Source organism: Odontomachus brunneus, unplaced genomic scaffold, assembly GCF_010583005.1.
Source record: "Odontomachus brunneus isolate Ranch 3 - 2012 unplaced genomic scaffold, Obru_v1 Obru_scaffold_233, whole genome shotgun sequence".
NCBI classification, from domain to species: domain Eukaryota; kingdom Metazoa; phylum Arthropoda; class Insecta; order Hymenoptera; family Formicidae; genus Odontomachus; species Odontomachus brunneus.
The window spans coordinates 303,366-328,397 of record NW_022639683.1 but is presented as its reverse complement, the minus strand read 5'-3'; the positions used below and the strand labels follow the sequence as shown (position 1 = coordinate 328,397).

At 45.9% G+C, this 25,032-nt stretch overlaps 1 protein-coding gene and 1 long non-coding RNA gene across 2 annotated transcripts in view; one reads left to right on the top strand and one right to left on the bottom strand.

Annotated features, from left to right (window-relative positions):
* LOC116852523 overlaps positions 1 to 25,032 on the top strand; it is a 301,076-nt gene that overhangs the window by 38,837 nt on the left and 237,207 nt on the right. The gene's annotated exons all lie outside the window — the stretch shown is intronic.
* LOC116852524 overlaps positions 9,061 to 25,032 on the bottom strand; it is a 212,666-nt gene continuing 196,694 nt past the window's right edge. The window contains exon 3 of the long non-coding RNA XR_004379790.1: positions 9,061 to 9,274. This is a non-coding gene — a long non-coding RNA (uncharacterized LOC116852524). The remainder of the gene's footprint in view (positions 9,275 to 25,032) is intronic.

Below are 25,032 nucleotides of genomic sequence, written 5' to 3'. Positions count from 1 at the left end.
CGAGATAGCCTCTCCCTCCGCGGAAGAGGTGCGTCCGCGTAAAACCACACTCGGTCTGCAACTGCAACGCGCATCGACACACGTCTGACACGTAACGGGCCAGCGCCCGTCATTTATATAAGCGTGCGGGTGCGAATGGACTGAAGTGGGGGTGTGCGGGACGCCGCGAATGAAGGGGGGAGAGCGCCCAACGCGCTGCTCGATAGGGGTTGCGAGGGGCTTGCGAGAGGAAGCGACGTACGAGCGGGTGGGTAGAAATGGAGTGACAGTCGTCGAGTAGTTGCGGACCGAAGAGGGGAGTAGATAACGTTAAGTGCATTACGTTGCTGCACCGGCTTCGTGCTTACACAATGACTGTCTCTACATTCTCTATTTTACACCCATGCGCACATATACTCACGCTCTCATATATATATACACACGCACAGAAACACACACATGCATATACATTCGAACGCAAGCTTGAAGCAGGCGAATAGCGCGGTGCATGCGACCAGAGAGTGTGTGCGCGCGTATTTCTTTCTTTTTTCCTCTCTTTCTCTCTCTCTCTCTCTCTCTCTCTCTGTTTCTCCTCTCGCCCCGACTCTATCTCTCCTTCCCCTTTTACAGCCTCTCGTTCCGTCTCGTTTATCGCCCTCCGCCGGTTCCTTTCCTTCTTTTTTTCCGGAACTGACTGCCTCTCTCTTTCTTCCTTCCTCTCTCTCTCTCTCTCTCTCTCTCTCTCTCGTTCTCTCTCTTTGGCCTGCGTTAACTCGCTGGGCCCTTTACGTATCATTGCCCGGCCGAATCGACCGAACGACTCCCCTCTATTGCCTCTATCGGATGCTCTCCATCTGCCGGTCCATGTTGAGTTTCAAAACAAACGGGTTACCCGGCGGCTCGTCGGGGGTTGCTCTATATACGTATCGGCAGTTTCGACGTCCTAACGCGACGGCGGGCTCGCGCAGCCGCTTCTATTTTCCTCCGCTTTTACAGCCGGCTTTCCCAGCCTCCGCGGAGAGGAGTGTTTGTCTTTTCCCGCATCGTTTTTCTCGCGTCGCTTTTTGCCGCTTCGCGCTCGTACGTCGTTTGTCACGCAATTTGCGAGTCTGCCTATTTTCGCGCAAACGCGACTAGTATTATCGTAGAAGGCGAAACAAGGAGCAGCGTCCGGTGTGCCGTGACAGCGACGCATCAAAGCGACACGCTTGGACACAGTTGTCCGGCGCGCTTTGTGCTTTCTTCCCACGTCCTTATAAAATAATCTGACTCGAATTTAATTTAATTTGACGTTTTCGTGATTTAATTTAACACATTGACTGCCGCGTTAATTTTCGTACAAAAGCTTGACCGCGATTAATGAATTATTCCGAAGACACGGTAAATAAATGTAATTCGGGACATATGTATCTTTTGCCTCGCGTTTCATTGGCTCTCTATTGGCCGTGCTATCGGCTTTTCAAATACAATTAATTACACTTTATACGTAACTTACCGCAATGTGTGTCATAATGTCGGTCACCATTAATCGTCACACCACTCGACGGGTATGTTTTATGACTTGACTCATTTTTTTCATGAATACCTGTAATTTGTCTTCATCGTTAAATTAACGTATTGAGCGTTGATTTCCATTGACTGCAGAAAAATCTAACTGATAACTGTATTATTAAAGATATGGTAAGGAAATGCAATTTAAAATGCATGTGTTATTTCATTTCATTGACTCTCTATTAGCTATACCCGAGCTATTTTTTAAATGCAATTAATTATATCTTATACTAAATTCAATGAGATATATATCATGTTGATTACCGTGGCACTCAATGTGTTAACAACTAAAAAAATACAATCTCATCTTTGATGAAATCTTCTGATCCTAGAGGATTTTATTTTCATATAAGCTCTTTAAGGAGATTCTTCTAAAAAGAAAATATTCCAAGTATAATATTCTCAAAGTTAAAGTTAAAGGAATTTCGCCATTTATCTTTGTGATACAGGTCTTATTCTTAATGGAAATTTCTTCTAATAAGAGAGCATTCTTCAAGAAAACATTTTTCTTGATTCAAAAGGAGAAACAATCAGCAGATTTGCGATTAATAGACCATTTCATTACAAGAGGAACACTCTTTTGATAAAAAAGTTGTCGCTTAGAACGTAGGATTACAGCAAATAGCAACTTTGCAAGCAGAGAGATCCTTTCCTTGGGTGATGTTTCACACGATATGAAGATCGAGGGTCATGCAAATGATGCGATTTGCGAGATTGACGAAACGCATTCGGCCAATCTGCGAGGCACTTGCCGCAAGTGCACTCTCTGTTGTGCAACGACTTGTGCACAGGTGCGCGTTTCGGCAAAAGGACGGGAGGTAGATATCCGTTTCGACTCGATGGCGCGTGAATTATGAAACCACGAAGATCCGGAGGTATCGTCATTCCCGCGGGAGACGCGCCGAGCGAAACTTCGCCGAGGAAGCCGCGCGCGAGATGTCCCTAGACGTCAGTTCACCGATAGCGGCACGACGGAAGTGCGACGAAAGTTCCGGTATGCTGATAGAGTCACGCATCCGTTCGTCCTCCGCAAACATGTAGACGCGCGACACGCGCTGTGTCGTGACTGTGCGTTTTCCGTTCGCGATTTTTCCAAGCTCGTTGTCGGGATTTTTGCTGATGCGATTCTCTCGCCTTCGCGCGTATTCTTCCGGGGAAATTCCCGAACGGATGGTCCTCGTCGGCGTCTACCACGCGGAGATAGTTCGACGGCGCGTCGAGTCTCCGTCCTACGAGGGAGAAGGGAGGTGCGTGAGGGGTAAATTAGAAGTAAATTAAATTCCACGCAAACGCGTGCGTTCTCTTACGCACGAAATAGACATGGAGAGCTTTCGGGATTCACCAGCAGATTACAAACGAACGCGTCAACGTGTTCGCCGTAGTGGCGCGCACGCAAAATGATCTCGAGATTCCGCGGGCGAATTCGCCTCCGCGGGCTCTCGCAATTGACGTTTCAATTATCGTCGATTCCTGTCGTTCGCGCCATTGTTACTTTACACGCAGCTGCTCTCCCGCGGGACGGGCCCGCAATGCCGAAATTTATCCCGACATTGATCGCTGGTGCTCGATCGCGAGGCGTTCAACTGCCGTGAAATAGCCGCGTACGGTTATCCGCTCGCGCGTTCTCGCCGCGAGCTTATACACACACACACACACACACGCGCGCGCTTTATCAATGATAGGAGGAGCGGAAGGGACGGGTAGAAGCGGGCTCTGCAATTCGGAGGGGGATGCCGCGAGAGTACGTTAAACGCATTATCTACCTGCGCCAGCTCGATTTCGGTATTTCGGCAACGCACCGATAAACCCAGCGCGATCCACTTGAGCAACGGCGAGCGTGCGCGCGTGATAAACTCGGCATCGAATCGACTGTCGTAAGATGAATAAATGAAGGGGAGGGGACGGGGGTACGCGGGAAAGGGAGAAGTGGTCGATGAGCAGGAGTGCGGCAGGGAGGAGGAGGACGCGAGGAACCGGAGAGATACTGCGAGAGATTCCCGATTTTACCTCTATGCATACCAATCGGTCGCGGCTTTCGGATGTCATTATTTCTGGCCGTTCTGACGCCCGATCGATACCTCGATAAACGATTGATATCGGATTTTACCGATATTGGGGGCTTGTTGCGTGTTTCGCGCGTATTATAACCGATCCTGTTTCGAGAGTTACGGCCGCTTTGTCGAGCCGGGACTGCGACCCCAGGAATAAAACGGTATCCTTCGACAGTGTTGAATTTTACGCTCGCACCCTCGCTTTGATATCTCGCTGATGACTTTATTCGATACTCCCGGCCGTGGATTTTGGTTGACCGCGATGCGAATTTCCCATCCACTCTCCTGGGGAATCGCAATCGGGAGAAATTAAATGGCGCGGGAGAAGTTGAAATCCTTCGCCAATCTCTGTTAATCAATCGGTGTCTATTCTTTTTTTCTTTTCTTTCTCTCTTTCTCTCTTCTTTTATCTTCTCTACGTTGTCTGTGTCTCGAAGTGCAGGTGCGTCCTGCATTCTTTGTGCGACGAATACGAAAGCACGATAAATCTAATTCTCTGAGCGCGAGATATGTCGTGTGTCGCGTTATATAATCGGACAGTGGACTAGTTGCGCCGTTGTAATCTCCGTATGATAGCGAGAGATTAAGCGGATGTGAAGTTCCAACTGTTGCCTCTGGAGATAGATGCATTATCAAAGCGCACCGTTCTATCCCACATAGATCGTGCGCGAGGCGCATCGTAATAATGATCCCAGTTCGTATATTACACAGTTGGATTAATATTCCGGAGAAATTCAAGATACTTGGACACATGCGGCCTTCCAGCCGCAAATTCCATGCCGCGAATTTGTGATCGATTCCGCGACAGGCCATTATCCGCATCGGCAGATTCTAATCGTTGAATATCTCGTCGATTGAATTCCCAAATTACATTTCTGTCAGAGGGGAAGATTCGGTTGAAAGTAATCACGAAACAATATTGCCTCGACCCATTTACTCTGTTCATCTCTTATCTTATCAAAATTCTGTAATCTAAAACGTTGTGCAGAGAATTTTACATTAAAAAATTATTATAGAATTTTTTAACTGGGGAATAGAGATTGACATTCTGCAGCAATTGACAATCTTTTCGTTATACGTGTACTATTTATATATTTCAGGAACACATTTAAATGCATTATTAAAGAAATTGTCGTTTCTAGCGAAATTTACTATGTTTTTTTTTTAGCAAGATGGATCTTATTGGATTACCCTATTAATCTGGGTAATCTGGTAATTCTTTGGATTACCTTATTAATCTTTGGATTACCTTATTAATCACGAAACAATATTGCCTCGACCCATTTATCCTGTTCATCTCTTATCTTATCAAAATTCTGTAATCTAAAACGTTGTGCAGAGAATTTTACATTAAAAAATTATTATAGAATTTTTTAACTGGGGAATAGAGATTGACATTCTGCAGCAATTGACAATCTTTTCGTTATACGTGTACTATTTATATATTTCAGGAACACATTTAAATGCATTATTAAAGAAATTGTCGTTTCTAGCGAAATTTACTATGTTTTTTTTTTTAGCAAGATGGATCTTATTGGATTACCCTATTAATCTGGGTAATCTGGTAATTCTTTGGATTACCTTATTAATCTGTTTACTCCTGCACTGCTAAAAACATAATGGAAAGATCGTATATGAAAAAAAAACTATAATATTTTCTTCGTGCATAATTATCAATTTCTTTGATTGTGCTATGGGAATAATTGCCGAAAAATCGGTTTACTCTTATTAGAAATGTCTGATATTTTAATGGAAGCATTTGGTACAACTCAATACGGTCCAATCGATTCTGATCGTGACAAGATTTAATGATAACGACCCAAGACGAAATCAGACGCGGCGAAAAGACGGCTGTTTTTGTCGATAATAGATCGCGGCACGTAAAGACGGCCGGTGTCTAGGATGGAATAAAGCGTACCGGTTACGCGCCACCCCGACTCGGAGATCAAAGCCACGTCGAGAAGTTGAAGCGCGTTGCAAAAGTTGGAGAGTGGGTGCCGCGCGCGGGGACACGGAGCTTGGTAACGGGTGTTATTCATGGCGCGTCGAATACAAAGTAACGAGAGCAATTTGGCGCTCACTTGTCGCCGCTGGCTGGTGGTAGGTAGGGTGTCGCAGCCCCGGGTTATGGTTCTGACATGCCGCCCCGTGTTTCCTACGACGGCGAGATGCCGACAGAAGGGGAATCTCGCCGGTCTCTCGAGAACCTGTGTGTACACCGGGTCCGGTGGCCGGCTTAAAAGCTGAAAGCCATCGAGCGTCGGGCGATCTCTCGTTTCACAGCTAGGTAGAGAAAGAGAGAACTGAAGGAAAATTTCCAACGTCGTCCTGTCGCGCGTCGTTGGAAAATGAGACGTAAAAATATATATATAGAGAGAGAAAGAGAGAGAGGGGAAGAGAGAGGGAAGGAAGGAGGGAGAGAGAGAGAAAGAAAGACGGAGAAAGTAGACATGGGTGGTGGTGGTAAGCACAAAGAGAGAAAAAACGGAGCGGAAACTAGCGAGCTGGCGGGAAGATCGACCTGGGGCGTCGGCGGCGGCGGGACGGGGTGAATCAACGACCACGACGACGACGACGACGACGTCGGTGGCGGCTGGCTAAAAAGTTGTGCTTGCTCGGCGAACTGCTGAGCCTGTCATTCGCACGCTTCCGCGGACCCTGGAACTGATTTAAAGACGAATGAAGGTCCACTCTTCAGGCGTAGGAGTCCCGGATTAAGAGAGAAAGAGAGAGAAAGAGGGAGTGAGAGAGGAAGGGAGGAAGGAAGAAAGAGGGAGAGAGCTAGGCGAATGGTTGCACGTCGTTAATTGCACGACGAACGTCGCTCTTTGACCTGGTGAAGAAGGTCTTTATGGTGGTCAATCGATGGAAATAAGGGGAAGAGAGAGAAAGAGAGAGAGATAGAGAGACACCGTCAATGACGATGAACGATCGATTTGAAGAGACGGCGTCGTATGCGAATCGCGGCGTCGTATGGCGTATAATAATTTTGCCGTTACGAGACGGTAGCGATTTCTGATTTACGGCAAGTCCGGCCGCGCACGAATCTTCGTTAACAAAGACTGCTCGTTCTCATTAATTAGAATTAAAGGGTGCACGCTTGTAACGCTGCGGCGTTCCTCAAACGCTCCATCTTAATTTTTCAACGATAGATTCTTTGATCTATCCGGAGTCCATTTATCCTCGTCTGAAACGTCGAGGTTCCCGGTAACTTTGGACGCTACGAGCTGAAAAATGCAGCACTTTGCGCGAATGGAAATTTACATTCGCGGGAATTTTATCGTGTTCCACGTCGTAACATAGCTCTGTTAATTAACCACCTTAATTTCGCGAGGTCTACCAGCACATACTGACGGGTCGTGTGCTCGGCCATGGTAGAAGAAAATCGGTTTATCGACTCGCATGATATGTAACAGCGGCGGAATAGTCCATCCATTACGTGGGAAGACGTCGGGGCATTTCGCGTTTGTAAATTGTGGTCCCGGGAAGTATTTCGCGCCGGGTTATATTGCAATCGTGGGCGCAAGAACGAGAGCGAGACAGAGAGAGAGAAAGAAGGAGAGAAAAAGAGAGAGAGACAGAGAAGCGCAGAGAGAGAGAGAGAGAGAGCGCCATTATTTGCATAGAATTCTGCGTTCTTTCTCCGAAGAGCAGAATGTTTCGCAAAAAACACCGCCGACTGGGGTGTCGTAAAATGAGAAAACAGAATGAGAAACCGTTCTATGCTTTCAGGCGGCTAAATGACGGCTCCGTCGTAAGGAGGGGCCGTCATTAATGAAGTAAGAGCCTTTCACCCTAGGGGCGCACGCTCGCTCGCTCGTCGCGTAGGGCTTTTAATTAAATTCGTTCCTTGGCCGGCGGTATGCTTAAACAGCTCGCGAATACAAAGTCCGTATTTCGGAATACAAACATTGCATGTACGCGATGAGTTCTAGGTAAAACTGGCGTGCCAAGAATTTCAAGAGAGGAGAGGTACGGCGGGTTTGTCTTGGTGGATCCGTCGAGATTAACGACGATGTATTTGACCCTCGCCTAATGAAATTTTAACCAGCCTCTTAATCATGAGAGATTACATAGCATCAAAATTACACAATGAGACGTGGGCGATTTTCGCGTGGGTCTCGAATCTCCGATTCGTTTCGCGAGAGACGCCTCGCACTTTTATTTATCGCGTTATCTGCGCGCACGTCGGAAGTCTCGGTTCCTGTCCCGTCGGCGACGCTACGAGACGCGACGAGACGAGACGAGACGAGAGACGGAATATTCAAATACCCGGAAACTCGGCGCGAGACCGAACGCGCGCGGTGCACCGAGAATGCAGCGCCGAAGGGACGCGCTACGTTGCGACGCAGCGCGCCGCGTCGCATCGTGTCCTCTGGATGCTCTCTTTCGGTGTCGGCGAGGGGAACGGGGAGAGGCACCCTTTCACCCGTTAAATTACGAAATATCCCACGGGAAATTCTTGAGCTCGTGCGCCGTGCGGAAGTTCGGGCGTCTTCCCACAACGGTGCGCGGCAAGCGCCGCGCCGCGTTGCGAACACAACGAAGATAGATGACGGCGGACTTTGGCTGCCGGATACTGTTCCGCATCTTCTTATCAGGCGCATAAATCAACGATTCCACTCTGCCGCATCTCACCGCCACCTCCTGTCCCCCCTTTTTTCATCGTTTCTCTCTTTTTCACCTTGGCGGGTGAGCGAGCGGGGCTTCTTTGTCTGTTCGCTCGATCTGCATTCGACGCGACGACGACGAGCGTCCTGGCGCACAATTTCAGTCGGTCGTCGTGTTTTGAATTGGCGTACCTCGACCACGCGCGTGTACACGCGTTAACGACTTAACTTCTCGTTGATAATCGACACGACGGTCTAACGACCTGATAGCTTGCATCCAATCATGAAGTATATACCTCAACAAAATTATTCTACGCCATCGGTATAAGACAAAATGAACTGCAGTTTTCGTTCATTTTTATCGCGTTAAAAGATTATTTGAATACCAGATAAGAATCATTTTTGATTTTCGAAGACACTTGCATGAAAGGAAAGTTGTCATATTAATTCGTTTTCATGTGTCATCATTCTTTGTGTTTATTGTTGTGTCCATTCAATAGAAAACTGATGTCTTGCAAGATTATTAATGCAAGCGCTGAGATTGATCAGTACTCACCATAAATCTTTACTTCACCGTGGAGACAATAGATATTTTCGCGAGAATCTACTTTTGCTAATTAATCCTTAATTGGTAGAATAACAACTATATATCTATCAGAAGCGTAGAAGTCTCAGCTTTGCAACGCAAAGCTTTAATTGAGACCTCTATGATCTCTATAAATGCGCAGGCCTCACCACACTACCGTTTGATGGGTCATGTCACATGGTCACCCCTGGGATCATTGAACTTTCACAAGTTAGCGACTCGTTAGTGTGCGGTGCAACAAGCTAGTGACAGCTAATGACGGCAGTTCTTGCTAAAGGTTCTGGGTAGTTTATAAGCAAGAATCAGGAGTTTCTTTGAAATGTTTTTACAAATAAATTGTAAGAACGCATTTTTGAACTTTTCAGTATGTTTTTATTTCTTTGAGAAAATAACATGATCTTTTTTGTAATTGAAATCTGCATATTAGTTGAGTTATAGATCGTGGCGCAACACGTTCATATGCTGCTGATGTGCATGATACAGCCGCTGGTAGTGACCTGAAACAAAAAAGTAAATGAGATTTATATTTTGTGTGATGAGTGTGGTTACCATTTGAACTAGAATTATTGGACTAAATTAAAATTTGAGTAAATGGTGGGCTCAAAAAACAGATTGCGGCTCCGTGACTTGTTTAATAAAAATTATTCACTCAATTTATGCAAATTAAGCAGTGTTTTTTAGCGGTGTAAACGTCAATTTACTTTTCGTTTATGCCGTATAAGTGAACAAACTTTAACATTTCAATTGGTTCTGTTGAATTTCAATTGCTCCTTTCGATGGTTTTTCTGCTGATTGATTTTTTCCTTGCTGCTAAAGTAATAATGCGAATTTTAATGTCGAAATGTAACGCGTGGTTTCGTCCTGGAGTGCAAATAATAAAATTTTTCTCCTACCTCTCGTATCCTCCTGTTTGATTTATACGTGTATGCTAACTTTATTAGTATTCGTTAGCTTACAGAGTTTTCGATATATCGTGTTGAAATGTATTTCGATTCACGAAGTTATATTTAAGTTGTTAAGAATTGTTAAATAACATTTTTAACACAGCATTGCTACGAGATAGTAAGCAAGATTTAAGGGCTTCAATGTGGCGAGCACGCAGACATATATAGCATATTTAATATAACATTGTGTTGATTGTATAATACTGTATAATAAAAAAAAAAATATATATATATATATATAAATGAAATTCTTATAATTTTGAAACTCTATAAAGATATCCTGTTTATATATATAGATATTTTTATTTTATAAAGATAAAACAGGGTAAAGTTAAAAATGGGTCCCCAGAGCAATGCATTTCTTTGTTTAAATCTTATGAAAAACATGATAGACTTGCGTTGCAAAATAGCAGTGCCCGCGGCGAAAAGTTTTCCTGCGATTTCGCAGCCGTGACGGATGATTAACGATATCTCGTAAACGCATTGCTTGAATGCCACAAAATTTTTATCACTCGCCATGGGAGCTGCGGCGGAAAGAGTGTCCGTTTCTTTCGCCGTCGGAGTGCGCATCTTCATTAAATGCGCTCCTCTCGCGACTATTAAAATGCCACTTGATCTTGCGCGGAATTTAACGAGCGTCGCGTTTTTCACAGCGGCGCGGATAAAATGCGCGACGCTCGCCAGATTCTTCGCGGTACGCGTGTACAGAATATATATGGAAGTAAAACGCGTTCACACACGAGTGTGAAATTCTTTTTACGATGTATGGGAAGCATCGTTCTTTTTTCTTTTTCACCGCGGTTCTCTAATATTCCTCTCTTGACACGTCGAATCTGCAAGTGACTGGTTGTTCGATACGTTTATGTCGAGCATCTCTCGAGATAATGGCCGGGTCACCGCGTGCCAACGCAACGCACGAATAACGCACTTATAAACAGTACGACGAGTGAAATTTGCGCGAACTCCCGTGACAGCGAGATATCTATAGCGGAAGAACTTTATTTACGCTGAAGTCTGATATTTAATTAACATTTTCTTGCATAATGCCAATCAGATCCGCGCGCGCAAGCGGGAATTAAACTCTTTGCCACCGCTAATTTAAATTCCCTGTGCACGCGGATTGTTTTCCCCGCGAAAATAATTTGACGCGTCGTTGAATTTCTATAACATCCCGCTTCGTCGTTTCAAGCAATTTATCGGAGAATTTTCGATCTTTCCCACCGTTTGAAAAATTAATTTTTAAGCTCTTCTAATATCTTGTCGCGCTGCAAAAGATTTGTCCTTTTACTGCGAGAACAAAAACTTGTAATCTCAGTGTTCTGTGGTACAAATAGTTATAACAGCTGACTTGATACCAATAAATTAATTTCGCGTTAATTTCGCGACTATACATAGAATATACAGGGTGTCTGACAGTTAATGACGCACCCGTTGTGCGCGCAGATAGAACTCATCAAACTAAGCACAGAATCCCTCTATTATTTCGCAAATAACGACGTAACTTTGAGTTGTTAATTAAAGAAAATTGATGAATGATCACACGATACGTTGGATGAGCTGTGATGGCGACGTTTGCTTGTATATTAAGTCACATTACGCAAAATGTCCTCTTTTCAAAGAACATTTATGTGCGTTATTTATTGTGCGTTATCGCGCACAATTATGCACCAATCTTCCTTAATTAATATCTAAAAGTTTACGTGGTCATTTACAAAATGATAGAGGATTTTTTTTATTTAGTTTGATCCAATGTACAAGCACACACGGCAGAAGATGTCGCCATCTACCGTATCGCGCGTAATCACTCATCAACATCCTCTTCAATTAATAACTCAACATTATACGCGATTGTTCGCGAGATGGTGAAAGAATTTTGTATACAGTTTGATGAGTTCTACTTGTGCACACTATGAAAAAAATGCTTGGTATTTGTAATATAATCACATAGAGAAATATAATTCCCATAAACTATGCCCAAGAAATTATACTATATAAATTATGTCAACCGTTTTAAATTCTACTATAACGTTAGTAGTAATAATCTTATATTGTATATATATTACTATTACCACTATCGTGTTAGAACAGTAATAATTTTAGCTAGATTAACTACTTTTTTCTCTCAGTGTACAACGGGTGCGTCAATCATCGCACACGACACTGAGTGTGCGAAATATTCTCATGAATTATAGCATTTTTTACATTTCACCCCGTTGCACTTTTATTCGCGTTATAGGACCAACGCAAGGAAATCAATGCCGGGGTTTTTATTTTGAGTTGCGCAACAAGTCCGCGATATAGCCGGCGAACATTTCCACTATTTCTATCGGAACGTCTCACGGATGATACGGGTTTTGAGCGATCACCTAACCTAACCGTTCGTCCCGGCCGCCGCGTTCGAGATGGATCCCCGGGATTCGTTACGCTCTCCCAAACCCCGGCCGATTTATCCCCCTCGGTCGGCGTTCCCGCGGGGGTTCTCCCAAATTACCCGAATCTGCCTGCCGACGCTGACTTTCCTCGCGCAACAGATTTCAATTATCTCGGCGAAAAGCGGGCCGGCGAAAACCGGTTTAGTTTCGCCCGTAGTTCGCGAATCCGCGCCGACGAATGTCGGCAACGCGCGTACGGCGAAGACCGGCGCGGAAATTTGTTGCCGGAGTTCGCGTTACAGTTGCCGAAAGCGTATCGCCTGTTGGCCTTTGTGATTCATCCTGCGGGTTGAATTATCGAAACATCATTTGTAACATCGGACATGATATCGTTATTAGTGCAATCGCCGCTAGACATTTGATCGCGTCGATATCGCCAAATTTCACGTAGTTTGCACGGTAAAAATCTCATACCGGTCCTATTATTGTTGCACGAGTTAAACACAAACGCCAGAGTCGGCTATTAACCTGAGTACTGAGTTATAGACGCAGTTATTGTTCCAAAGGCTTATTCGGAGCGCGCGATACATTTCTCTCTCTCTCGCTCTCGTAACAGCTCTATCGCGGCAGACAAACGACGGCTCGTTAGAGTGTTCCCAAAACACCATTACGACCTTCGTTAATCCCTCGCACTTCCACTCATTTAGCGGATTAAAATGATTCCGCTGAATGTCTCGTGATCTCACCGACGGCAACGATGACGCGAGAGACTTTTTATCTCGAGAAACGCGGATCGATAGTCATAGTTGCATTAATCCATCCGTGAGAGAGAAGCGAACAGGGAGAATCGTTTGTGGCGAAGATGACTCTCTTTCTCCCTTCTTTCCTCTCTCTCTTTCTCTCTCTCTCTCTCTCTTTTTCTCTTTCTCTATCTCTCCTTTCTTCTTCGCAGCCGGTTCCTCCTCCAGTCGCGCAAATATTTGTGCGACGAAATTGCAACAGGAGGAGGCACTATTTAAATTGCAGATGAAACGCGCGCCGGTGGGCGGGGAGGCGGCGATTAGAGTTATTAAATTTGAGTGGTTAATTAAGCGAGTGCGGCCCATAAAGGCGTCGCGCGCCTTTATGTGCCTCCTCGGATACGCGATAGAGTCGTTGATGAGCCGCGCGAATGTAAATTTCCGAGGGGAGCAATCCGGACGGCGTTCTTATTGACTTTTTTGCGTGTCCTCGTATTATTCGCGGTAAATCAGTCGGAAGCGCTGTAAAAACAACATTTCGAGGTGCGACTGAAAATGGCGATGTCGAGTCGTGTCGTTATATTTCGTTAGCGTCAATCCACGCTGTTCTCGTGGTGTCGATAAAAAATAATTACTTTAATAAAAAAATAAAAAAAATATATATACCGCATTTTTTACTACGATACACGAATTATTCGTGGCTTCTCTCAGGCTCTGCGGATAGCCGGAAATTCTTCGGAGGATGAGGGGACATAATAAGTGCTTTCTTTCACGATATCGCGCCGTGGATTGGCGCACATTATTTAGCGCGGAAATCGTTGAACGCGCACACCGGCGTTTATTGACACAGAGGCGCGTGTGCTGCTCGAGATAGAAAATCACAAACGGCGGAAGTGATTTTTTATCCGCCGTACGTGCAGAGCGCAATTGTGTTTCGCCGCGTTCGCCGAGAAAGAGGAGGAAATGCGTTATTGGAAAGCTGCCACGTGATGGAAACTTTGTTGGAAGCATCATTTAATATATGTCCTCCTTGATACACATATATAAAATATATATACACATATATATCCCTCGACATATACAAGAATATGTCGAGGGAGGATAACAGCTGCGATAATTCCGTTTACTTTCGGTGTGACGAGCGAAGTTTCGCGGCAGTTTAGCACAGATACCGAGAGCGTCCCGGATATAACGTTAATTATATAATCCTCAAAATTGAGGGTAATTATTTAAATTGACACATTTACGCGCGTTCCACGAAATATCCCAAGTAGAATGTCTCAAGGCGAGGACTGAGCCGAGTGGATTTTACGAATGCAACCTCGTCCGCGATCTTTGTATTTCCGCGGGTCGGAATTAAACGGCAATACCGTGGCAAATTCGTCCGCTCTCTATCCGCTTATGTCATACTAGCGCCGAAGCGCCGGATGCGAAATGCATATTAAAGGATCGCGCAAAGTGTCTCATCTGAAGCGTGTGCTGTTTCTGGAGACCTATGAATCGCTTGGAGGACGGCATTTCTTGCGGCTGGTGGTCTAACCTCGCAAAAGACAGAGAGAGAGAGAGAGAGAGAGAGAGAGGGAGAAACGGAGCGGACGGGTGATCCGGGGCGTAATAATTCCGCGTCTGTTCTTATCGTCGAGTGCTCGTATTGCACGAACGTTATACCACGAACATGCTGTTAGAATTTAATATTATATTCGCGACGATAATTTAAGAGCAGGTGCGCCGAAGCGTCATGTCTCGCGGTCGATACGCTTTTACTCCGGATCGTTGAGCTCGGTATGAATTTATCGTGGTGTAATATCACACCGCGAAAAGTTGAGGCGCGATCGCGACAGACGAAATCAGAGTGCGTAAGTGTTTCGAGCTCCCGCCAAGTTATCTGGATTACCTGCCCTTGGACATGATTCGATTAGCTCTAATAGCGCTAAATTTATGGAAATGCGTCTTTGAATATGCATTGTAGTTCGCATACCTAATTGAGCCGTAGAGTTCGAGTGGAATTTCATTAAACAAACTATCATCTATGCATGGCCCTCCAATTAACATCGGATTCTGGTAGTGGTAGCGGCAGTGGTAGTACCAGTAAATAGTGGCGGTGATGTTGATAGTATCGCGGTGTGAACACCGGGAAGATTCGGCAGATTTCCGCAAGGCGAGACGAGTTATGTGATTTCCTGATGCTCCCGTGAGAAATGACTTCTTTAAATGAGAGCTAGAACGTCTCTCCCTCGAAAGGTCGAGTCGCTCTCGCCGATGGGATTTCGCGTATTACAAAGCCCCGGCTGTACTTTACGTGCTTACATTTCAACTTATTCGTACATAGCGCACGGAGGTCTGCCGCGGAAGTTCAAAGGGAGTTTGGCGCACACCATTGCTCCCCCTTGTCCCCCCCCTCTCTCTCTCTTCCTTCCTTTAGCATCCTACTATCCCTGCACCTGCGGGATAAAGTTTGTGTTACGAACAGCGCACACCGCGAAGGGTTTCTCCCCGTGGCTTTCCGAAGTCTCTCGAAATCTTGCAGGGAGATCATATGGGAAAGCGTCACGCTTCACGCATGCTTCTCTCTCTCTCTCTCTCGCTTTGTCTTTCTTTATCTCTTACTCTCTCCGGCAGCGTGATTTCACGCTGTAATCATGCAATGTCTCAAGACGCAGGTAGCAACTGAGCGCAATACGCGCGTATCTTAGTTGAAGAGGTTGTGCGCGACGTGTTAGTAGACCGCGCTACACAACTTTATCGATAGCTCGGAGCTAGAACAGCTAATATTCGCTCGCGTTGGATGTAGACGAAAGAAGATGATGTATGCGCGGAGGCTTTATTCCGCAGTTGTGGAAGTGCTGTAACGTGTTATTAGACTGCGTGATACTCCCAAAGTTTCGATAGCTCGAAGCTGGAGCAGCCAATATCGTTTTCCTCCTCGAAAGTGGAGGTAAGGGAGCAGCGTGCGCGCGGAGCGTGCCGGAAAATCTGTGCATAATAATGGCAAGACGATATTCCTTATCGGACTTTGCACAACTCGCGATAAAATAATTGAAAATAAAATCTCTTCTATGAAAATTATAGCCGACGATCAATCGCATTGTTTACTTCACTCATTCGGAAACATCAAGCGGTTCTTTTGCACACAAACAAATACAACAAGGTTCCATTATCGATTTATGTTCGAGCGAACGTTGCGCCAAGAGAACGTCGATTTTGTATTTATCTACTGAAATAATAATCCGTGATAAAGACTTGCCGAGAGAGAGGGAGGGAGGGAGGGGAAGAGAAAAAGACAGAGAGAGACTCGCAGAAGAATAGAGTCTAATCAAACTTCCGCTAAAAGTCGTCCGAAGTTCACATCGCGAATTCGCAAACGCGGATTGTGTTTTATATCGTCACTCACCAAGTTTCGCGGTCGTATATACCGAATTCGCGCTAACTTCCCAAATAACATTCATTCCAATTTTCAACGGCCTTAAATTCCCATTACTGTTTTCGCGCGCAACCAATAATGCAGCCACAAACACCACGAAGAGCGACGCTCTTCGCGGATCAACATTTTCGCCCGCATTGACTCTAATACAATTAATTAATATATGCGCGCATGCTCTCTCTCTCTCTCTCTCTCTCTCTCTTTCTCTGCTTCTTCCCCTTCCTCCCTCCCTCGTTCTCCTGTCTCTCCCTAGCGACACAATCCACGTAGCACGCTCGCATCAAACTGATATGTACACGCACACACGCGCGCACACACGCGTGCACACACGCATGCGCATATTCTACATGCTCCTCATCGACGAGATCTTCGCGGCAGAGAGAAATTGACCGTCGATTACGGCGATCATATTGATTTCGGGCGACGTATGCGTCTCGTGCACGCTTTGTGCGTTAATTGCGGATTAATCGGCCGACGTTCAACGAGCCGCTTTCGATCGTTGCGGCGGGGAATGTCGTTTAGTTCCTTTTAACCGCCAGAATTGTGTGACGTCGCCAACGACTAAACGCGATCCGCCGATGGACGGCGGCCGCGGCCCCCCGACAAAGCGAAGAGAAATGCTCGTAGTTCTCTCTAATTATGAAACGAATTGCTCGCGCCAGACCTTCAATTACACGCTAATTGGCTCCAATTGACTGGCGAGCGAATTCCGCACGGCTGATTCGGCCGACGTCGCTGGAGCGGTTTTCGATCACGCCCGCCGAAAAACGTCGCGCCGACGCTCAGATTAATTTTTATTGGCTGTTGGTCGGGATATCGAGAATCGTTATGTATCATTTTTGCGCGCGAGCAGAACTTTCGGCAACGTGCGGCGGCCAGTGTCGGAATAAAGTCCGCGCGCGAGTTGATCGACGGTGACTCCGACGGCACTCTGCCCGCACATTTCGCATTAATTATACAGGCGGTTACAGTTTCAATTTATCTTTGGACGTGGCATCGGTTCATATCTGCGGTCGCGCCGTGCTTGTTATTATCGCCGCGGCGTATTCTGTGTGTTCACGAATGAAAAATGTAGGGCGGCCTTCATAAATTTTCGGGCGAATCATCGTAAAAAAAATTTCACGCGCATCAAGCATCCTGGGGTATCCGGTAATATCGCAGCAATACATCGCGGAATGCAGGCATTATATTTCCGATTTATTCAGCCATTATTTAAACATTACACGCAGGTTTCATTCGCGCCGTATGAATTGAAAATATGCTGCATCGGATACCATTAATTTTATATAATTTTACGTATCACATTTCACGTTACGGATTACGCACGTTCTCGTTACGTTCAGCAGAACGCGAATGCGCGAGGGAGCGATAAAAGCTCTCCCACCCGCGTACGCTGAGGACGCGGAGAAAACGCGAAACGCGAGTAACTCGGAATGATATAAGAGAGAGAGAGAGAGAGAGAGAGAGAGAGAGAGAGAGAGAGAGAGAGAGAGAGGGAGGGAGAAGGAAGAGACAGAAAAGGATGTAAAAACGCGTCGAAAGAAAAATATCGTTCGGAAGACAACGGGAACCGCAAAAATCCATTTGTTGATGAATCAAAACAAATAACAACGTCGCTAACGAGACACGAGAGAGTATCTCTACGCTGGGAGACCAAAAAAAAGACTCGAGCCGCGGTGGGTAAAGCCACCTGCAATTTGATGAAAGTGGCCATTCTCGGTCGCAGAAAGGCCAGCCTGTGTAAACAGTGCGCGAGAATGGATCGGCCGGCGGTAGCACGTGAGAGCTTCGATAAAAAGGCGACCGCGAAAATAACCCGCAGGCAAATCGAAGCCTCCCTACTCATGACGCGGACTCACGCGCCAAGATACGCGCGATTTTCGACTCTCGCGGCGTCAAATAATAATAAAAGTCTGTAAGACCCGTACGGTCGACCAGGAAGAGTGGGACGAGAAGAGAATCGAGTAATTACGCGCCGCGTAGAGGGGAGCGAAATTCCTGGTAATGAGAAATTCTCGTTTTCCCCGGCGCGCCAACGACGGCTGTTTATTTTTATAAGTGTGGGGTGGCTCGGGGGTGAGAGAGAGACAGAGAGAGAGAGAGAGAGAGGGGGAGGGAAAAAAAGCGCGAAAAACTGAGGGAGCGACAGAGGGAACGAGGGAGGGAAATTGATAGAAAATTAGACACGTTCACAGTCGGCTAGATGCGGCGAATAGCGCGATATTCTTTTTGCTCACTTCTGTTTTGTTTTGTTTCTTTTGTCAGTTTTCGATACGACGATTTCGCGGGTCGAGTGATCGCGCGCTCGCTCGTGATTTATTCTATCTATCAGAGGGAATATCGTCGGGACCGTAACTGCGCGACCGAGAACGCGAAACCAATTTGCGCGCAGTTCCTCTTGATAAAAATAAAATAGTAAAGTTCTTTTTTTTTGAGCTCAGGTCGTATCTGCAGTTTTGCCAGCAAAGCTAGTTTTGAAAATAGGAACACACTTGTATCTCGATAATGGAGAACACACTAGTAGTGTATATACCGGTTTGGTCAGACACGATGGGCCTATGCTAAAGTGAAATAAAGCACCACATCGACGACTATCAATAACCTAAAGTGTTAGAAATTTCTTTCCTCTGGAAAGTTCAAATAGATGTTCCTCCCTCCTCCATTGGCAAACGGGAAGAAGTACATTCTTAGCCGAGGAGGGAGAAAAATTGTTCTCTTAAAACGGACAAATTCGTTCGCTTCTGCGCGTACAACTTTAAATGTACAACCTACAGGACTATGATTATCATAGATGTCTGATATCGCCCGTAGATGGATCGCTGATGTTGAGCAAAGGTCTCATAAAAGCGGGGCGCGTCTTCACGAGTGAGCCAGAAGCACAATCCGAGGAGCAATCGCGCGAGCTTCGAGGGATTCTCGTGCTCGAGATTCGCGGACGAGGGACGAGAATGGGCGGATTGGCGAAGCGAGAATAAGCGCGAATGGAGGACGCAAGATGGGGCAGTTTGGAGGGTAAAAAGGGGAGGAGGGTTGAGCCTCTGCCAAGGGGTGGCCAAGGGATGCGGACACGCTGTTACGTCTTAATACTCTGACGATGCCAACGGTCGGTTATAGCGACGCGTCGTAACTTCCCCGAAACGCGCCAGAACTAGACAGATGCCTTATTAATAACCCCCCCAGCCCCCCGAGTCGCGCCGGCGGGATGCAATACCGCGGAAGAGCCACTGGCCCGCGGATACAGGCCGAGGCCCATAAACGGGACCGCGAAATGGCCGGCTGGTCGAGAGCATTGGAATTTTTATCGTCCCTCGGGACGAACGCCAACGGAGCTATCGATCTTATTTTATGCGCCCGCGGCCCAACGACCGGTGCATAGGCACTCGATAATTCCAATTCGAAGAATTTATCGAAGAGCGGACGCGCAAATGCGGACTCTAGTTTCAATTCTGCGCCGGTGACATTCCCCGGTAACTGCAACTCGCCGAGGAACAAAGCGTACGGAGGAATCTTTGGGGTGGCGTCTCTCCCTTAAGACCTGGCCATCTGTCTCTGGTTAATTCGCTTCGACGTAATCGGAACGTAACTCTCGAATTCAGCACGAAAATACGAGCTGCTCTTCTTTCCATTTGCCGCGACATCGACGACGGTACACGGGGAAGAAAGAAGTTCGGTTGTATTAATCATGTGTCTGATGAAATATGAACGAACCAGGAATTCCGATCGAAATTGCCGGAATTCTGTTCGAGTTAACAAGATTCCTGGTTAATTCGAACAGAATTACGATATAAGTATATTCAACCGGAATTTCTCGTTCGTTCATATTTCACCACAGACATTTGGTTAATCCAACCAAACGTTTTTTCCGTGTGAGATATTTTAATGAGGACAAAAGGGAAGGTACGTTATCTGTCGGCCGTACCTGTTGCGCCTTTTTTTCGGGACATTGAGATACATTGCCCTCGCATCTGGTTAACGTCAATTATCATTATTTGGGAAAAAACACGTCGCTTGCGCCCCGATAATTATTCCAGATAATTGAGTCCCATTTATGGGTACATACATTCTTCCCGCAATCACGGCTACAGCTCGCGTGAGACTTTTTGTAATCACAAATCTCAGCCACGACTGTGTGGGATACGGATAATTATCTTTTTTTACGACACGAAAGATACGCTCGGCTTGTCAGGACCGACTCTTCAATTAACCTCAAACCTAGGTTCAAGTCTAAACTCTGTTCCAACAATGATGCATGATTTCAATAGAATTTAAATCTAAGATTAAACTATTATTGAAAAGTCCACCCCTTAAGGAATTTTCAGATAAGCGGAAGCAGGAGGGACATTGGTTCTCTCTCTCTCTCTCTCTCTCTCTCTCTCTCTCTCTCTCTCTGCAGGCGTCTTGCCTTTAAATTAAGGATTCTTGCTTCCTCTAGCAATTTGTTGACATAATCGCCTCGATGGAAACACTTTATTCGATCGATCGTTTGAACAACAATATAAGCCGATTATCGCGATAATCTATTGAGCCGCGATCGCGTCGCTTCGACAGACGCCGACGTCGGAGACGTCAACAAACTCGACGCCGACGGAGGACGGGGCGCCGCAGCATGCAACGAAGCCTCGTAAAAGGAGATCCGCTTTTTCCTCCCCTCCACCCGCCTCTCGTCCACCTCCTTTTCCTCCCCCTCCCGCGCGCTTTCCCCTTTTTTTTTTAAATATGAGAGACCATCAATCCTCTTCTTTAACGCCGACGGGCTTGACCACCGCGTGCTATTGACAAGCGAAAATTCACTAGACAAAGAAGGACCTCGAGGCGCGGAAAGACGGGACGGAGGGGCGACGGAGGGATGGGAAAGGGAAGGCGGGAAGAAGAGGAGGGAACGGATTGAGGTTATCCTCGGCGTTCCACGGTGCTAGTCGTACTTCACTGTCCTGCCAGCCGTCATTCTTGACGCGGGACATTAAGCCGCGCTCTCACGCGGGATGTGAACGAACGAGGGACACGCGTCCTTACGAATTGTCCTTTGACGCTCGTACGTTCGGCTGAGCCAGGAATGCGGAGAAGGCACGCGACAAGTTTGCACCTCGATGGAGGCATTCCGCGCGGAATTCAGTAGTGATTTGTTTTTATTCAACATTTGTGGACCGTCTCTACAGTCTGTATTAACAATCGAAAATTTTCTCATGGGAGATACTCAGATTTGTATACTGAATTAGACGCGCGAGAGTCTTTCGGTTGAATCGCACAATTACAGATATAAATGTTACGGATATCGTTCAGCTGAAAAGCTTGGATCTAGCTTTAAATAAGAATTTGAATAATTTCACGTGAGACGAATTTCAAGTGACAATTATTAATATGGGCTTTGCGACCGACAAGGCGCTCACATCATGTTTGATGATTATATCCTGTTGATGATCCTAAAATTATCGACTGATGCAAATCTAAAGTGTATCCTTTTGCATTAATTAATTATGTATTACTTTCTTCTATTTCGCATATTGAGATTGTCAACATGAATATTTTAAAGTTATCAGAGCCAAAATAGGAATAAGTTATATCATTAAACTTATTTTGCTAATTTAGCTCTTATTGAGTTGTAGAATTCAAAGTTTAACACAGGGCCAAAATTTCGACTTGGTTGTGCGAACATTCTCATGGATAAATAAATTTTAACGTCGCGACCATATCTTATCGCGAAGAGAAAGAATGAAATGAGAAATGCCGCTTTCATCGCGCAGCCTTCGGTGTCGGCCGAAACGATTGTTTCAGACTTGCGGACGGTCGTAATAATAGCGACCGACACGTCCGTCGCAGAATGTATTTCTCACCCGCGGCGTTTCTCGACCCTTTGCCAGCCCTCATCCGACCGCGACCCGTGGCGATCTCCGACAGTTTCTCCTCTTTTTTCCTCGGCCTCGTTGATGACGCGGCCGACGGTGAGTTATAATCCACGTGTGGCACCGCGCATGTGAAGTCGAGGGTTGTACTGGGCGGAGAGCAAAAGAGAGAAAAAAAGAAAGAAGGACAAGGGTGTGAAAATCGGCGGGGGGACGACACAGTGGAGAGCGGTGTAGGCGGAATGGTGAAGCGACAAGAAAGGTGGAGAGAGATGGCCAGTGTTCAGTGGCCGTTATAATCCGTCCATTGTGATCGACACAATGAACGGCCGGGGCTCAATTCCGCGTGAAGTATGGCTCCATAAACGGCGAATCGCTATAACTGTGTAATAGATATCGCGTATCGAATATATACGACCTTCCTGTATGTCTCTCTCTTTCTCTCTTTTCTCCTTCTTCTTCTTCTAGACGTTCAGGCTGCCCGTCTTTCACGCCTTTGCCGACGGCATTCCACGATCGCGATTGTGGCGGAAACGACGACGTCGATTTAAGGTCCGGAAACGGAAAAAAGAGAGAGAAAGAGAGAGATAGAGAGGGCGAGAGTTCTCTCGGATCGAGGATAAATCGAGTATTGCTACTGTGAGACGTTAATCAGCCGGAGTCGCTGGTTTCACTGGCTGCGCTGCGTCTCGTGTCAGCGAAATTTTAATCGGGAATGCTCGATTTTTATCGGGAGATTGGGCCTCGATTACAGATTACCGATGCGAATCCTCTGCGAGACCTCGGGTATCATTCGCGCGCACGTGTGTGTGTGTGTGTGTGTGTGTGTTTTGGGATATTTTCCAAAAATTGTTTTTCCCGATTGCTACCGGTGTATCGCTAGACTATCCCGAGTTTAATATTGCACGAGTAATAACGCGGAAATACACGATCACACGATATTATCGTTGCGTCGAGCCGGCGCCGATTCGAAACGGCGAAAAGTATACATCGCGATACGCATATACGTGCTCTTTTTTTCCTGCGCACTCGCGCCTCGCATTTAATGCGTCGTTTTCGAGTTACTATCCGCGAAGCATAAAAATGCGAGTTTTGTATCGTGATAAAAATGCGCCTGGGCCATTAACGGAGCTCTCGGGGTGTACGTAGAAAGGAGCACGTGGCCGGGAGGGGAGGTGGCGGAATGTACGCATAAAAATCGACGGTTATGCGTGCCGATAAATTTTTCATACGTCGTCGGGAAATGCGCAGGTGACGTCGCCACAGTAAGCCGCGTTACATCCATTTTACGTCGCGCAACCACGGCGGCACATAATTTGAATAATAACGGGCCGCCGTTGTAACGCGTCCCGAGCTTTTCTCTCTCTCTCTCTCTCTCTCACTCTCTCACTCTCTCATTATACCGATTCGGTGTTTCCTAAATGCAAAAAGACGAGTCGTGTGAGTTCGCACGCGCGAGACCGGTACGTGTACACGCCATTTCGCCTCGCGCACTCGCGTTCACATTGTCACGTATTTCTCGCTTTTCCTCATTTTCATTTTCCTGCAGGTTGACACGCATAGCAAGGCGAGGAAAATAAGTTACGGGGTCGCGAAGAATGTAACACAGCGGTGGGCAGAAAAATGTTGCCGTACATATCACACGACGTGTTACTTCGCCTATATATAAGGCACTTCGGGACTCTTGACTTGAATTCGAAACGCGATCACTGCGACCGCTTTAAAGTCGATTTTTCCCGAAGTAGAAACGCCGAGTCGCCGATAGTTCCCGGATATTATGAAGGATTAAAGATCTCATGGCTCGTGTCGACGCATTACGCGACCGCCCTCGTCTGGCCTGACTCGCTCTTCTTCTACTGTCGACTTTTCGCGCCTTCTTCTCTCGTAACGTTAACATTGTTGTCTGTCACTTGTCAGATTATTTTGCGACCATATAGGAAGTATAATTTTGTCACATTCTTACTTGGGATGTCACCTGGGGTTATCATCTATATACGACGTTAAAATATGTATTAGACATCTTTCGCGTGAAACTCGCTTAGAGTTTCGTATATAATCGGTAGAAGAAAGATTACGACATTATTACTTTGATAAATTCATCCAGTAACTTAAATTCATATTCGGTCATTAATAATGCAATATATAACGAAACTTTTTTTTTTTACAAATTATTTAAGAAATTTTTTGTCGAATATAGATGCATTTATAAAAAAAGAAATGAATGTTGTAACTTTTCTTTTACTGACTAGATACTATATTCACGCAATCTTCGAACTCTCATACGGGGAGAATACTATGTGTTTTTTTTTCTAATAAATTTTTGTCAGTTTTATTATGTTTCCAGTAGTGCAGGAATAGACCGTCCGCAGTGGTCTAATTTGCTAAGGAATGTAAAAAATTTCGTTAAGAACACAAAACATTTTTTAATAGTACATTTCAGTGTCTAAAATATGTAAATAGCACATACGAGATGTGAGGTAGTCAAATGGAGAGACTGCAGAGTGGTCGATCCATTCCTTGATTACGAAATTCTATAGAAACTTGTGCTATAAAATTCTTTCCGTGCAGGTGACGTGCAATTTGCAAGTAGCTTGCTTTGCCGTAGGTTTTTAGAAAATTCATCGTGCAGAAAGCGCGTCGTTAACCACTTCAGACCGAATCGAGGCACCCCGTAACTATCGCAGTTTCCAACTCAGCGAATACAACTTACGTGCGGCCGCGTTGCTGAGGATCACCGCGGAAAACATCGGCCGGGAGTTTATAGTCGGCGATACCGCGGCACGCGGAACAGTTACACAGCTCGCAGTATCACCGGCAATTCCGGGATGATTTCGAAATTCAGCGCGGCGGGCTTGAGCTTTATCGGCACAATATTTTGCAACGAAAGAGAGAAAGAAATAGAGAGAAAGAAAGAGAGAGAGAGAGAGAGAGAGAGAGA